Raw genomic sequence first — 17,556 nt, forward strand, 5'->3', positions numbered from 1 at the left:
TTACCCTTAAAAACTTCATTATGCATTTTCTGAAAACTGGGACCTTCTCTTTCCTAACCACGGAATAATTATAAAATCAAAGTTGAAAGTCTTGTTTAATCTAAAGACCTTGTTAATGCTTTGCCAACTGTGCAAACACTTTATTTCAAAGAAAATACATTGCATTCAGTTGACATGTCTCTTTAGTCCTTTAATCTGAATTGAGTTTCTCAATCTTACTTTGTTTTTCATTTCATTGACATTTTAAAAAAAATCAGGTCAGATATTTTGCAGAAAGTGAACGTCGCTCAGTCTTGTCTGACTCTTTGCGACCCAGAGTTCTCCAGGCCAGAATACTGGAGCGGGTAGCCTTTTCCTTCCCCAGCGGATCTTCCCAGTCCAGAGATCGAACCCAAGCCTCCCGCATTGCGGGCAGATTCTTTTACCAGCTGAGCCACAATGCCCCCTCGATTTGATTTTGTCTGATGTTTTCTGAGAGTTAAAATTCAGATTATGTATTTTTAGCAGGAATAACACATAAGTGAGGTTGTGTCCTCTGCACTTCATCATGTGGAGATGCACATGATGTTAAATGTCCTAATACTCCAAATGTTAACTATGATCAACTGATTAAGAACATGTCTGTCAAGTTTCTCCCTTGTCAGGTTATTATTTTCCTTTTATGTGACTCATCAAATTATTTCCTCTGCTCCCTTCTTTTCCATTACATTTGGCTGCCTTGAAAAGAAGAAACTTAACATTTGAGCGGAAAAACAAGAACAGTTTGTCAGAGTCACAAAATTCTGAAAAATGACCTGTCTGGGAACGGAGCCCCGGTATTGTAAGTAACAGACAAGCGCACACACCACTGGTGAAGAGTGCCTCTCGTTCCACCTGTATCACAGACTCCTGAACTGAGTCATTTAGCAAGACAATGTTGGTTTGCTCGCTGGTTTGACGATGCTTACTAGAATCTTATGGAATAGCTCAGGTTCGACTTCCTGAAAACGGAGCAGGAAGCCACGATTTCAAGACCTTTACTTTTAAAGTGAGGTATCTTTTCTGTGTGAGTTCTTTCAAAAAGGGCATAATTCTGTGGACAAGAATATCTGAGGTGGTAGTTTTTTTGTTGTCTGTGGGGTTTTTTTTTTTTTTTTTTTTTAGTCATCTCAGGACAGGAGCTAAGTGCATTTTGAGTGAGGGCCGGCCAAGCTGGACAAGTATTCAGGAATAATAATTAAAAAAAAAAAAAAAAAAAAAAAAAACCTCTCGTAGTCGGCAGGATTCGAACCTGCGCGGGGAGACCCCAATGGATTTCTAGTCCATCGCCTTAACCACTCGGCCACGACTACATCTACTGAGTCCGGGTGGAGTGACAGGAATCACGTGGCAAGCTTAAAAAAAAAAATTATATATATATATATATATATATATATACATATACATATATATATATATATACACGCACAGAGGTACAAACACTTGTCCTCGGTGAGCTTATTGGAAATGCTGATGTGAAACGAGAATTAGGAAAGGAAGCTAACCTCTCGGAGGCCCCCTGGAATCACGGACACTGGAATGAGCCCTCACCGCATGAGCATTAGCGTTACCAGCAAACTTCAGATAACACTCCCGGGCGCTGCCTGCTCTAGGCACCCAGTCAGGCTCTTCCAGTCTTCTGCAGTCGCCACCACCGGCATTAAATCTAGCCCATACCGAGGGGAAGTCAGGACCTAACAGTCTTCCAGTCCGGGATGTTCGGGCTTCCTGGAGTCCAAAGAAGCCAAATTCAATCCGAGGAGTTTGGGGCATAGGGCCTGTCTCTAGTTGTCTTATACCTGGCCCTGGGCTTACTTCAGTTCAGTTCATTCGCTCAGTCGTGTCCGACTCTTTGCGACCCCATGGACTGCAGCACGCCAGGCTTCCCTGTCCATCACCAACTCCCGGAGCTTGCTCAAACTCATGTCCATCGAGTCGGTGATGCCATCCAACCATCTCATCCTCTGTCGTCCCCTTACTTAGGCTTACATGGGGTCGCAAAGAGTCGGACACGAACTGAACTGAAGGGCGGGAGAAATTATTGGCTTGATGTGTGTGAGCTAGATAATGGAGTGGTTCAGATAGCAGAAAGTAAACAACTCTGGTGGTTAATTTGGCCCTATGATTAATGGGCAACAAATAGAGAAACGCAGAAAGCAATTTACATTTCTAGGCAAGGTGCCAAATGCTGCTGGTAGTGTTGGTCTGGGGACCACATTTTGAGAACTGCAAGTTTTGGAGTATGCCATGCTTCTAGATGCAAATTGGCAAATCAAACGAGGCCCCTCACCTTGTATTCCTCTGAGGAAACCCCCAAAGTGTCCATGACAATGCTTGTTAGCACAAAAGAACCAAACTAGAAGGAGTCTTATTTCCACCTTAGACAACTCTGAGAAAAAGCTTAGATCACACCTAACTGCAAGGGAGCTAGGAACATGTAGTTTTAACCGTCTAGCCTTTGTAGTTCAGGAAAGTTAACCTAGAAGACATGGAAATAGATGATTACTGGCAATCTACTATACCATGTACAGATGTTGAAAATGAAAACTCTGTCAAAAATGGAGGCCCTTCCCAGAGAGTTAAAAGTAATGTGCCAGTACTGCACTGAGAGGAAGCTGATTGACACCGTCCTTGAAGTGGACCCCACAGTTAGTGACCAGTTTATCTGTCATCATCCCAAGAGATATTGCCCAGATTCCCACATCTGATTTATTACCTATTGTCTTTTTTCTCACCGATTTTAAGGAGTTCTGTATATATTCTAGACATAAATCTTTCTCAGATATACTTCTAAACATTGCTTTTTGTGGCTCTTAAACAGGAAATTCTTGGCAACCCAAAGTTCATGAAGTAGTCTGTTTTCCTCTGTAAATTTTATTATTTTTACCTTGCACATTTAGGTCTTTAAGCCATCTTCAATTAGTTTAGGGGCTAGTTTACAGAAGGCAATGTCCACATTGTTTTCCTTTGTATATCCAGTTGACCTAGTACCACCTTTTGAAAAATCTATCATGTTCTCCTTTGAACTGCAGTGCCACTTCGTTAAATGTACATGGTCTTGTATCAGCATATCTATTTTGTTCCCTTTATCTTTATACCAATATCACATTTTATTAATCAGTACAGCTTCAGAATAAAACTTGTTGTGTGGTAGTAAAAAGTCCTCCAGATTTGTTCTTTCTTTGCAAGATTTCCTTGACTATTCTAGGTCCTTTCTATGTGTACATGTATTTTAGAAATGGCTTTTCAATTCTATTGGAAGTCCTCTTTGAGCATTTTATTTCAAATATATTGAATTTGAGGCTTTCAGTCAATGAATATATCTTTTCATTTATTTAGATATTATTAAAATTCTCTGCACAATGATTTGGAATTTTTAATATAGTCTTGCACATTTTTATTACATTTATTATAATTATTATTAGGATATTGATAGTTTTCTTGCTATTATGTGACAAAAATTGTCCATTGTTGCTGGTATATATGAAAATATATAGTTGAATATGGGATTTTGTATCTAGTAATTTTGCTATTTTTACTTATTAATTCTACTAATTTGTAGATCTTAGGAGATTTTCCAAGCACTTATTCATATCATCTGCAAACGATGACAGTCCTATTTGAATAGAACTGATGAAAGATACTCATTATCAATCTAAATATCTTTTAATTCTTTGTCTTGTTTCCTGGCCTAAGAATGCCCAATACAATGTTGAATAACAGTGGTAATAGTGGTTATGCTTGTCCTGGCCCTTAACTGGGAGAAAGTGTCAAATATTTACCAGAGGGACTTCTCTGGTGGTCCAGTGGCTAAGACTCTGAGTTCCCAATGCAAGGGGCCCAGGGTCATGGAACTACACACTGCAACTAAAGATCTTGTATGCAGCAACAAAGATCGAAGATCCTGCATGCAGAAACTAAGACCTGGCAAGCCAAATAAATAAATAAATACTGGGGAAAAAAAGATACAGTTTAAAAGAATTTTTTACCACAATTAGGATGTTAGATGTAGGATTTTGTATATATGCATTATGAGATTAAGAAATCTCCTTTCTATTTCTAAACTGCTCAAAAATTTAATGATTGGCATTGAATTTTTTCAAATTTTTTTGCATCTACTAATATGATTTGTTTTTTCTCTTACATTTTGTAATACATTTAAAGTGATCGATTTTTTATATATTAAGCAGATTTCATATTATAAAAACAAGCATTACCTTTTTACTTTGACTCTTCTCTATATATATTACTAGATCTGATTGCTATTATTTTCTTTAGTGGTTTTGCACTAGAAGGTTTATCACAAAGTTTGACATGTAACTCCTCTAGTAACACCTTTGTCAGATTTTAATATGAAGATTATGCTGGCCTCATAAACAGAGTTGGGAATTAAGTTAATAATTTAAAATGAGGCTGTTAAAATGGGCACTAATTTAACCTCAGTATCCTGATAAGAAGAGGAAATTTGGGCATACAGAGATACCACAGATAAGCATGCACAGAGGAAAGACCCGGTGAAGACACAGAGAGAAGGTGACTATCTGCAAGCCTAGGGAAGAGGCCTCAGGAGAAACCAACCTGTTGACATCTTGATCTTGGACTTTCAGCCTCCAGAACTGTGAGAAAATGAATTTCTGTTGTTTAAGCCACTAAATCTCTGGTATTTTGTCATGGCAGCCATAGTAAACTAATACAAAAGGTAATTATGATTTTAATTTCTTTAACAAACTTCAGACTATCTAAACTTTTCATTTCCTTTTGTGTTTGCTTTGTAAATTGTGTATATATAGAAGCCTTTATCTTCTATTGACAAAATTTCCCCCCAAACTATTCATTTTATCCTCTGACCCTAATCTTGATATTAGTAAGATCTTTAATGTTGTCCTCTGTTTATTCTAGTTAACTTTTTCTTTTTTAAAAACATCAGTCTTGATTTGGGGTAACAATTTTACTAATTAAAAAGTGAATTTTTCCTTTGTTGATTTTGTCTATTTTTCCCTTCTTTTTCAGTGATTACAACTTTTATTCTCATTAGTTCTTTCCTTCTAACTTTTAGAGTTTAATAAACTCTAAAACCTAGCTAGGTTCTCAGGAGGAAATCTTAGATCATTAAATTTCAATTTCTCTTCTTCCTAGTGTGTGAATCTGGAGCTAAAAATTAGACTTTAAGCACTGTTTTAGTTTCATGTCACAGTTGTGATATATCCTATTTTCATCATTTAGTTAAAAATATTTTATAGTTTTAAAAAATCTATTTGATTCATGGGATTATTTAGCACTGTATTATTTAATTTTGCAAGATTTGAGAATTTTCTATTTATTTATGCTATTGATATTTTTATTTAATTATACTGTGCTCAGACAACATATTCTGTATGATCTCAATCTTTTGAAATTTATTGAGAGCTGCATTATGCTTAGCATTTGGTGATTTTGTTACATATTTCATGCATACTTCAACAAGAAAGATATTCTTTAGTTGGGTATCATATTAATCCCATTATTTAAAATTCCCTGACAATTTTTGTCTCTTTGTCCCATCAGTTATTTCTATACAAGTGCTAAAATACTAAACTACGATAATGGATTTTTACATTTCTCCATTTAGCTCTACCTATCCTTTGTTTTCTTTACTTCAAAGCTGTTATTATGTGCATACAAATATAAGATTGTTATATCTTCTTACTAAATTGAACCTTGAGGTTATGAAATATTATTTCTACTAATGCTATTTTCTTAAGAATCTACAAATACCAAATTATTATCACTAAAATGGTTCTGGTCTATCTTTTTTGGTAACTTGTTCTGGTATGTCTTTTATATTCTTTTACTCTAATCCTTTTTTAAAAACCCATATGTCAAACTGCATGTCTTATAGAGAACATATAGTTTGGGGTAAACTTTTTTCATTCATAATTTTTTCCATTATGACAATCTTTGTTTTTTAACTGAAATATTTAACCTACTTATATTCAAGATAAATATTTAGTTAAGTTTAACTCTATCATCTTGCTCTTCTTTTAATTTTGCTGGTATGGTCTTGTTCTCTAATTTCTGCTTCTTTGACTCTTTTTAGATTGAAAGTACTTATATTATTTTACTTCTTCTCTTTGGATTTTTACTTATACATTAAAGACTTTAGTATAGCTATCTGAACATCTTTTATTTGATTTACTCCTAAGCAGTTGTCATTTTTGATGCTATTGAAATTGAAATTAAACCACTTTTAATTTCCAACTGTTTGTTGTTGGTACATATGAATACACTTGATATATTTTATATTGATCATGAATCCAGCTACCACATTAATTTACCTATTAATGCCAGTTTTCAAATTCTTTATTTTTCTTTAACCTCAAGAATACCTGTTATTATGTCTTGTAATATACATCTGCTAGTGAGGAATTCTCCTTTTGCTGGAGTTAAACCATCCTTACTTTGCCTTAATTTTTCTCATCTTCAAAATTTAAGTGTAATTTTTACACTGAAGAGACCACAAGTCTTAACTATACAGTATGATGAATTTCTACATATGTATATACTTGTGTAATAATCACCATAATCAAGATACAGAATCTTTTCTATCCTCTGAAAGAGTTTCTAAAAGATTGATATTTATCTCTTATTTGTATAGAAGAATTCAGAAGAGATTCTACCTAGGCCTGGAGGTTTCTATGAGTGACTTTTTAAATTATGGATTTAATTTCTTTAATAGGCATAGGACAATTCAGATTTCCAGTTGCTTTCTGTGTCCCTGTGGTACATGGTATTTTTCAAAGAAGATATCCATTTTATCAAATGCTTCATGTATACTGACATCAAGATGTTTCTAATACCTTCTTGTTTTTAAAATATATTTAGGATATATATTAATATCATCTATATCTTTCTTGATGTGGCATTTTGTGTTTTATCTTACTCTCTTTTTTTCTTGGTTATTCTCATTGGGTTTATCTATTTTATCAGTCTTTTCGAAGAACCAACCTTTTGCTTTGCTGATTTCTTCTGATGTATATCTGCTTTTCATTGATTTCTGCACTTATTTTAATAGTTCCTTCTACCTTTTGCATTTAAGTTCCCAGGTTTTTATAGCTTCTTGAATTAGATCACTGATTTTCAACCTTTCCCTTGTTCTAATACATGGAATTAAAGATAAAAATTTCTCTATAAAAACAGCTTTAGCTACATCAGACAAATTATGATGTATCATATTTTTATTTTCATTCAGCTCAAAGTATTTTAAAATCTCTATTGTGCTTTCTTCTTTGATCAATGGGCTATATAGACCTATATTGCTTTCTTTCTGAACATTCAGAGTTTGCTGGTAGTCTTTCTGGAATATACAAAGACTGAGCCATTATTATGGTTGGTCTACGTTAGGTTCTCTTCTCGTTACTCTGAAGACACAGACCTTACTCTTCATTTAGTCCTTACAGCTGGGTTTGTCCCTTACTGCTTAAAAGATATGTTTCTGAGGTCTCAAATAACAGAGTTTATTAACTGGGAGAGGCATGAACTTTAACCTCTGTTTCTCAAAAACTAAGCAGGTGATGAATCTACAGATTTTTAGCCTTCCAGCTGCTCTTTCCTACAGAGTTTTGGAACTTTTCTTGTGTATTGGCAATTCAGGAATTAGCCAATACTGTAAGGAGAATTTATATGTAGAAGTTTGAGTTCCTTCTCTGTGGTTCCCTCGTCATCTGAATTTTGACCTGCAGGTCCTATAGATTTTGGTAGCCAAACACTAATGAGTGTCTCTTCAGTTCAGTGCAATTGCTTTTTCCACCTAAAGTCTAGTCTATTGATAAAATGTTGCAAAACAGAATGTGTCCCTCAGGGGCAAGCTCTTGTACAACTCATCATGTGTTTCCCTTCTTTCAAGGATGTGGCCCTTCAAGCCATGCCTGTGTTGACTGCTCATCAGTGCCTTTATAGGTCTTATCTATGATCAATCTTTTTTCCTCTGTAAAAAATAAATAATATTTTGTCTATGATGAAAAGAAGTAATAGACAAATGAGGGACAAATGAGATTCAATGACAGGGAAAAGGAATGAATTTGACCACTCAACTGTGCAATAAAATTACTGAAGAAATAATCTAGTGTCTGACAGTGCTGCACAATAATATTAACTTTTAAATCTGACTACCAAAATTTGATGACAAGATGTTAAAAACTAATTTTAAATTAAAATTTCAAAATTATTCTTATATCTTTCTATTCCTTCATTAAAAAAACACAAGCTGCTTGGTTTTGAACATGGCTCACAGAAATCATGGCTCACTGATTTTTTAACAGTCATCCAGTTAAGTTCAGTTCAGTCGCTCCGTCGTGTCTGACTCCTTGCGACCCCATGAACCGCAGCACACCAGGCCTCCCTGTTCATCATCAGCTCCCAGAGTTTACCCAATTCATGTCCATCGAGTTGGTGATGCCATCCAGCCATCTCATCCTCCGTTGTCCCCTTCTCCTCCTGCCCTCAATCTTTCCCAGCATCAGGGTCTTTTCAAATGAGTCAGCTCTTTGCATCAGGTGGCCAAAGTACTGGAGTTTCAGCTTCAACATCAGTCCTTCCAATGAACACCCAGGACTGATCTCCTTTAGGACGGACTGGTTGGATCTCCTTGCAGTCCAAGGGACTCTCTAGAGTCTTCTCCAACACCACAGTTCAAAAGCATCAATTCTTCAGTGCTCAGCTTTCTTTATAGTCCAACTCTCACATCCATACATGACCACTGGAAAAACCATAGCCTTGACTAGACGGACCTTTGTTGGCAAAGTAATGTCTCTACTTTTTAATATGTTGTCTAGGTTGGTCATAACTTTCCTTCCAAGGAGTAAGTGTCTTTTAATTTCATGGCTGCAATCACGATCTGCAGTGATTTTGGAGCCCCCCAAAATAAAGTCTCTCACTGTTTCTGTTGTTTCCCCATCTATTTGCCATGAAATGATGGGACTAGATGCCATGATCTTAGTTTTCTGAATGTTGAGCTTTAAGTCAACTTTTTCACTCTCCTCTTTTACTTTCATCAAGAGGTTTTTTAGTTCTTCACTTTCTGCCATAAGGGTGGTGTCATCTGCATATCTGAGGTTATTGATATTTCTCCTGGCAATCTTGATTCCAGCTTGTGCTTCTTCCAGCCCAGCATTTCACATGATGTACTCTGCATATAAGTTAAATAAGCAGGGTGACAATATACAGCCTTGATGTACTCCTTTTCCTATTTGGAACCAGTCTGTTGTTCCATGTTCAGTTCTAACTGTTGCTTCCTGACCTGCATACAGGTTTCTCAAGAGGCAGGTCAGGTGTTCTAGTATTCAGCAATGGTCCAAATATGTATCATGTTTTGAGTGTACATTTAATTCTAACCTTATTCAACATTATAAGCGAACATAGAATACTTTGGATTTGGCCACACCTTCCCATCACACATGTTATTGCTGGAGTTTGTTATTGTTATTTGTTGTTTGTTATTGTTATTGTTGTTATAGTTATTGTTATTGTTTTGAATTATAGCATCATCTTATTTTCACATCGTAAAGTGTAGTCATTATTAAACAATGTTGTTTTAGGTATGCTCTCTCTATTTAGCTCTTCTCATGTGTTATTAATGTCCTTGCTCACTACAGCAGTTTGCATTGCATTCTTTCATCAGTTCTAAACTCTCATTCATTAATTTACTTCTTATTTCTGTCATATCTATGGTTCAAATTGTATATCTATGCTTTTAAATGTCAATGAAAATATTTTTCAGTTATGGTTTTATTAGTCTTTTTTTAACTTTTTATTTTAAAATAATTTAATTCTGAAATAATTTCTGATTGACAGAAAAGTTACAAGAATACAGACAATTCCTGACTAATCCAGTCCCCAAATGTTAGCATTTGTATTACTGTATTTTCCTTTTCTGTCTCTATCATATATAAGGGAGAAAAGTATACACACACACATATATATATTTAAAACACACACACTCTTAAAATTATATATATCTTAAAGTACATGTATACTCATAATATTACATATTATACACTTACATAAAATAAAAATGTAATCTGTCACTAAATCGGCTGGATCACTTGGTAACTGTGGAGAGGGCATCCTCTCTTCATATTACTTACTGAATTCCAGTCCTTGATGGTTAATTATTAATAGAAGAGAGACAATGCCCAATGTGTAGGAGAATCAAACCTCAGTCTCCATCAGGACAGGCAGAGATGCACACTACAGCACTAATGTGGAAAGACAGTATGCTACTCTAGAGGAATCTCCATACAGTTGCTTACCATTGTCTTTATTAATTCACTGTGCAAGCTATGCTTCCTGCTATCAACTATACATCGTGCGATTCAGTGTCCGAGCCAAATATATCCATGTCTAGCTTTAAGTCCATTCCAGTTCCTCCCTCACTTCCCAGAACTGGCAGCACAGTGGGACGGCCAGCGACGGTGCTCTGTGAGAACTTTACAATAAAAGACAAAAAGGGAAAATAAAACGCTCGCTCGCTCTCGCGCTCTCTCTCTCTCGATAGCTGCCTTTTTGGTGCACTGATTCCTATCTACACGCATGGCCATGACCTGAATTTGGACAACACTGGAAGTAGTTGCTAAAAGAGTATCCGTTGACTGCTGAGAGATTTTTAAGTTTCCAAGGCAGGGTCGAAGCAAAAAGATTGCCTTGGAAAGGTACAGACAACGTAGCTCGTTTTAACAAGCTTCAGACTTATAAGTACACACCGTAGTCGGCAGGATTCGAACCTGCGCGGGGAGACCCCAATGGATTTCTAGTCCATCGCCTTAACCACTCGGCCACGACTACACGAGCAGCAGCCTCTCCATTTAAATCCTTAAATACAAATTTCACTGGCCGATGTCATGGGAAACAACAAAAATGAGTTTGGTGCAAGAAAACGTACTCTTGCAAACTGAATAGAAACCCTCAGGTGAAATACAAGTTTGGCATGGAGGTCAAATTCTCTGGGCAACTGTCGGGACAGAGAGCACTAGAAGGGGAGTCCTCACTGCATCAGCAGTAGCTTTTCGAGTTGTCTGGAGTTAAATGGCTATTTAACAAAAGGTGTAGCTTTTGTTTGGAACTTCCTTGCAGGCACTGAGGCCCCTTAGAGAACGCTAGTGGCTTTCAGGGTGGGGCTTAGTTCCCTGATTTATGTGCTAAGTAAAGAGTGAGGGAAATGATGCACAAAAGCCTCCTTGCATCCCACTTGTTCTGTGTCCCTAAGTGCCTCAGCCAACATCAAACGTAACGGAACTCCAATCCCATTGTGTTTGTACCGTGCTTTGTATTTCACTATATGCTTCCACGCTTGTCAGGTTAAGAATAAAATTTATAGATGGTTGGTGAGTTCCTGTCGCCCCTAGAACCTGGCTACCTTCTAAAAAGAAGATCTTAGTTTGATTTTTACCAAGATAGGAGTTCATTTTCTCAAACTTTAACCTGCAAGTATGTTTTCTTTTCCCCTTCTTGTTTTCCCATCTGAGTCAAAAGCTGACAATATGAGTTTTCCTGGGCCAGTCCAGTGCAAACATCACTGTAATTGGCTTTTGTCTACTTCTTGGTGTTTTTCACTAATAATTTAAGAAAAGAGGAAAACAATCGCAAACAGAGAAATCACATCACCTAAACAGAGAAGTGAGGAGGAGGGACCAGGAAGGAGAAGGAGGAGAGGAAGAGAAGAGAATGAGGTAAAGGCAGAGAGACCTAAGATGTTCAGTGGTTTTATGGGAGACAACCTGTTCTGAAGGGACAGGCATGAAGCAGTTTTGACAAAAATTATGCTAAAAAGATTGCTGTCCATAGTTTACACATAACATGTTATTTGGTGTACATATTTTTATCAAGTATATATATTCTCTGAAGTCATTTGGAACACTAGCTTTAAAGGAAGTTAGGTATCAAAGAAAACCTTTGTGCTTAAAAAAATACATATGCAAAACAGGAAGTAATTAGTGATGCATCTGAACCAAAATTATTAATCAACAGGTTGATTTAGGATAACAAGGAACAAGGATTGGACACAGATGCAACTTTGTTTTTCTGGACTTAAAAAAATTTAAGCATGTCAGAATGGATCTCAGTAAAGGAAGAGACAGAGTTGAGTTGTAAGAAACAAAAAGTAGTGTAGTTATTACTTTAAGCTGAAATTGGAAACAACCCAAAGTCCATCTACAGTAGAAAAGGCAAATTGAGTCTTTTTCACTGTAATATCACACCACAAGGAGAGTGAAGGAATTACAAGTACACATAACCCCATATGGACAAAATTTCACAAGCTAATAGTGAGTGGAAAAAGTCAGACAAAAAGGAACACATATTATAGTGCATTCCAATTTTTTAAAGTTTAAGAATAGGTGAAATTACTGTATGTTGTACAGTAGAGATGAGGGTAATGACTACCCTTGAGTGGACATGACTGGGAGGTCCCACTACGCTTGAAAGGAGTTTTAACTAGGAGTTTAACAAGGAGAGTAATGATTTTAACTCTCAAATTGGATGCTGGGTACATGGGTCTGTTTGCTGGGTGTAAATGCATTGAGTGCTTTGCTTTCATATGTTTTTTGGGTGTATCCATTAAGCTTTGGCAAATATCTTTTGAAAAATAATTCATCTATTATGATGTAATATTTTTGCTGCCAGTAAAAGGTATGTTATGCATGAATATTTATTATTTATGACATACTAAGATTTTCATTATGCATTTTCTTGAATTAAAAATCTGGTTATTACCAAAATTCTGGCCACTGTGCAAGTTCAGTTCAGTTCAGTTCAATTGTGTCTGGCTCTTTGCGACCCCATGGACTGCAGCATGCCAAGCTTTCCTGTCCATCACCAACTCCCAGAGCTTACTCAAACTCATGTCTATCAGGTTGGTGATGCCATCCAGCCATCTCATCCTCTGTCATCCCCTTCTCCTCCTGCCTTCAATCTTTCCCAGTATTAGGGTCTTTTCAAATGAGTCTGTTCTTCCCATCAGGTGGCCAAAGTATTGGAGTTTCAGCTTCAGCATCAGTCCTTCCAATGAATAATCAAGACTGATTTCCTTTAGGATGGACTGGTTGGATCTCCTTGCAGTCTAAGGGATGCTCAAGAGTCTTCTCCAACACCACAGTTCAAAAGCATCAATTCTTTGGCACTCAGCTTTCTTTAGAGTCCAATTCTCACATCCATACATGACCACTGGAAAAACCACAGCTTTGACTAGATGGACCTTTGTTGGTAAAGTAATGTCTCTGCTTTTTAATATGCTGTCTAGGTTTGTCATAGCTTTTCTTCCAAGGAGCAAGTGTCTTAATTTCATGGCTGCAGCCACCACCTGCAGTGATTTTGGAGCCCCCAAAAATAAAGTTTCTCATTGTTTCCATTGTTCCCCCATCTTTTAGCCATGAAGTGATGGGACCAGATGCCATGATCTTAGTTTTCTGAATGTTGAGTTTTAAGCCAACTTTTTCATCATCCTCTTTCACTTGCATTAAGAGGCTCTTTAGTTCTTCTTCGCTTTCTGCCATAAGGGTGGTGTCATCTGTGTATTTCTCCTGGCAATCCTGAACCCAGCCCAGCATTTTGTATGATGTACTCTGCAAATAAGTTAAATAAGTAGGGGGACAATATACAGTCTTGACGTACTCCTTTCCCCATTTGGAACCAGTCTGTTGTTCCATGTCCAGTTCTAATTGTTGCTTCTTAACAGATTTCTCAAAAGGCGGGTCAGGTGGTCTGGTATTCCCATCTCTTGAAGAATTTTCCACAGTTTGTTGTGATCCACACAGTCAAAGGCTTTGCTGTAGTCAATAAAGCAAAAGTAGATGTTTTTCTGGAACTCTCTTGCTTTTTCAATGATCCAGCAGATGTTGGCAATTTGATCTCTGGTTCCTCTGCCTTTTCTAAATCCAGCTTGAACATCTGGAAGTTCACAGTTCACATACTGTTGAAGTCTGGCTTGGAGAATTTTGAGCTTTACTTTGCTAGTGTGTGAGTTGAGTGCAACTGTGTGATAGTTTGAATATTTTTTGGCATTGCCTTTCTTTGGGATTGAAATGAAAATTGACCTTTTCCAGTCCTGTGGCCACTGCTGAGTTTTCCAGATTTGCTGGCATACTGAGTGCAGCACCTTCACGGCATCATCTTTTAGGATTTGAAATAGCTCAACTGGAATTCTATCACCTCCACTAGCTTTGTTTGTAGTGATGCTTCCTAATGCCCACTTGACTTCGCCTTCCAGGATGTCTGACTCTAGGTGAGTGATCACACCATCGTGGTTATCTGGGTCATGAAGATCTTTTCTGTATAGCTCTTCTGTGTATTCTTGCCACCTCTTCTTAATATCTTCTGCTTCAGATGGGTCCATACCATTTCTGTCCTTTACTGTGCTCATCTTTGCATGAAATGTTTCCTTTGTATCTCTCATTTTCTTGAAGAGATCTCTAGCCTTCCCCATTCTATTGTTTTCCTCTATTTCTTTGCATTGATCACTGAGGAAGGCTTTCTTATCTCTCCTTGCTTTTCTTTGGAACTCTTATTAACCTATGAATTTTCTGTGAATTTCCATTCTTTTCTCTGTTTGGCACCCTGAATCAATTAAATGAGTTGGTTCAAGTAAAGTATTTATAGCTAGTAACCAAGTAGACTCAATAAACCTTGGCTTTTATTCACTAAATTATACTTTATATGCAGAGAGTGTTTCTTATGGGTGCTTGGCATATGGTTGGTACTCAATATTTTGCCTATATACTCAGGGAATATCTATATGCTGCTTACAATGGTTGCTTACCTTTTTATATGTACACCCAGTTGCTAACACTATGAAGCAAAGTCACTGAGGACAGAAATTTTACATATACATTTTTTCAACACATGCATATTTCAACTTGTATTGGAAGCCTCGTTTGTAGAAGGTGTAGCTGAAGTTTTTCCAAACCATCATAAAATGGTTTCTCTTTGCTTATTCTGCTTAACACTTCTTTCCTCTTTTGTCTTTTTCCTTACATTTTGTACTATAAACAGCACAGAGAAACCAGGGAGCACATTGACATTTATCTAGGAAATTTGCTCAGCTAAATATTCAAATTTATTGCTTACAAATTGTTTTTCATCCCACAGAAGAACACAATTCAGCCAAGTTCTGTTACTTTACAGGAATCACTTTTCTAATTAGATATCCAATTTCTAATTTCCAATTTCTAATGAGATGTCTCTCATTTCCCGCTGAGACCTTACCAGAAACACTTTTAACAATTATATATTTTTAAAATTAATATACTTAAGAAAACAATTTTAGGTTTACAGAAAAATCCCATCTGGGCTCACCACTGCCCCCCTCCACTACCCAATTTTTCCTATTAACATCTTGCATTAGTACAATACATTTGCTACAACTGATGAGCAAATATTGATAAATTATTATTGACCACAGTTTATATTAGGGGTTCACTCTGTATTTGTTTGACACTCTATAGGAGAGTTTGACAAATGTACAATGATACATCCACCACCACAATGTCATACAAAATAATTTCACTGCCCTAAAAATCCCCTGTGCTACATCCATTCATCCCTCCTTCCCTTTCCAAACCCCTAGCAACCATGGATGTTTACTGTTTTCATAGTTTTAACTTCCCATAATATTATATAGTTGGACTCCTACAGTATGCAACCTTTTCGCTTTAACTTCTTTCACTCACCAACTTGCATTTAATGTGCGTGTTTTTTTGGTAGCTTGATTGCTCATTTCCTTTCATTCAGTTCAGTTCAGTCCCTCAGTCCGACTCGTTGCGGCCCCACGAACTGCAGCACCCCAGGCTTCCCTGTACTTCACCAACTGCCGGAGCTTGCCAACTCCTTTCATTGCTGAATAATATTACACAGCAGGGATATACCACAGTCTATTTAACCATTCACCTATTGAAGAACACCTTGGTTGCTTCCAAGTTTTGGCAATTAGGTGTTTGTGTGTGTCTAACTTTTCAGTGCATTTAGGTAAATACCAAGGAGTACAATTGCTGGATCATGTTGTAAGAGTGTGCTTAGTTTTGAAAGAAACTGCTAAACTGTCTTCTAATGTAGCTGTACCATTTTGCACTCTTACTAGCAATGAACGAGGTGCATTCTTCTTAAACTTAGGAAATTGTTCATCTCTTTACTAGGGAGCCTATTGTTTATTAGAGATTAAAAATGGGAGCTTGGGACCAAATTACTAAATTCAAGTCTCAGCTTCCTCATTTATTGGTTATGTCACCTCGGACGGGCTACTCAATTTATCTGTGCCTTAGTTCCCTCTGTAATAAAGAAGAAATAATAATAAACAACTTAATAAAGATCATTTTAAGAATTAAATGTTAGGTATAAAGCAGTCAGAACACTTCCTGGCACATAGAAACTATTAAATGATAGCTGATTTCATGTGTTCTCTCCTTCCTGATAGGGAATCATACACATGTTGGCTTTTCATCCTCTCTCCTTTATATAGATCATCACTTTCTTCTATTTCATTCATGTTTTTCTTATGATTCACACAGCTTTAAAAGAATATCCTGCATACAACTGATTCACTTTACCACAGCATCAATTCTGTTCTTCTCCAGTATGATTTTAATTATCTTCCTTCATTTTAAACATGCTTGCACGTGTTTTAAACCCCTTTCATCCAGTGTTTTTATTTCAACTTGTTTTTTCACAGCTTTCATTCGTTTCATTTAGGCCATGTCTTCTTACAACCTACTAAGAATTGTTTATTGAAATTTTTTATTTCTCACAGTAGGTCTTTTCTGAAATCTGCTTCTAGATATTGTTCCTTTTCCTTTGACTATAACTGTTCTTCATATACTCAATGTTGGAATTTTCAAATTCAGTGTTTTGTCAGTTAACAGACCGGGTGACTTGACCTTAGCCCGACTATACAAATACGGAGACGCACAGGAGTAAAGTGCTTGGGCCACATGTTTAAAAATACAGAAACCTACCTACTTCTGTTGGATTCTTTTCTGCCAAGGACACACCGACTGGCGCTGGGCTCCATTCGCAACTACATGCTGGTTGAAGTAGGCAAATACAATGCACTACCGTAGGGCAAAACATGGTAAGACCACTTCACGGTTTAAAACGTGGGTCGCAACCTATTTTAGAGTCATGAAAACAATATAACGGGTCAGGACTAGATTTTAAACAAAGGAACAGAACACTAAATACAATGCCGGACAAGGAATAAGGGCAAGTAATGCATTATGAAATGCTTATTTACGTTTCTGAATTATATTTGTATATAAAAGTGTATTCTTACAATCAGTCCGGTCACAAAACCTTGAGAGCCACAGCTCTAGCGAAGACTTTTACCTGAGACATTTACGAACAAACATTCGCGGGTAGAATTGCTTGATCCCGCTCAACGAGATCTCACACGTTGGCTGAGGCCTCTGGGAAATGGAGTTTAGCGTCGTGGAGCATTCTGGGAATCGTAGTCCTGCATGCCCTCGGAGCGCCGTTTACCGCTAGTAAGTGGGGGTGGGGTTCTCTCCGCTCGACCGGAAG

General features: G+C 37.0%; 1 long non-coding RNA gene and 2 other non-coding genes across 3 annotated transcripts in view; all 3 read right to left on the reverse strand.

Annotated features, from left to right (window-relative positions):
• The window catches only part of LOC133059809 (uncharacterized), a 20,018-nt gene extending 2,525 nt beyond the window's left edge, over positions 1–17,493 (reverse strand). Inside the window, exons 1-2 of the long non-coding RNA XR_009693628.1 lie at positions 17,362–17,493; positions 16,992–17,144 (exon numbers count right to left, since the gene is read on the reverse strand). This is a non-coding gene — a long non-coding RNA (uncharacterized LOC133059809). The remainder of the gene's footprint in view (positions 1–16,991; positions 17,145–17,361) is intronic.
• Positions 1,250–1,331, reverse strand: TRNAS-AGA (transfer RNA serine (anticodon AGA)). Its single transcript has one exon. It is a non-coding gene; the product is annotated as a tRNA-Ser (tRNA).
• On the reverse strand, positions 10,755–10,836 carry TRNAS-AGA (transfer RNA serine (anticodon AGA)). The gene has a single exon. It is a non-coding gene; the product is annotated as a tRNA-Ser (tRNA).
• Positions 17,494–17,556: the final 63 nt, after the last annotated feature.

The sequence above is a fragment of the Dama dama genome, chromosome 7, assembly GCF_033118175.1.
Source record: "Dama dama isolate Ldn47 chromosome 7, ASM3311817v1, whole genome shotgun sequence".
NCBI classification, from domain to species: Eukaryota; Metazoa; Chordata; class Mammalia; order Artiodactyla; family Cervidae; genus Dama; species Dama dama.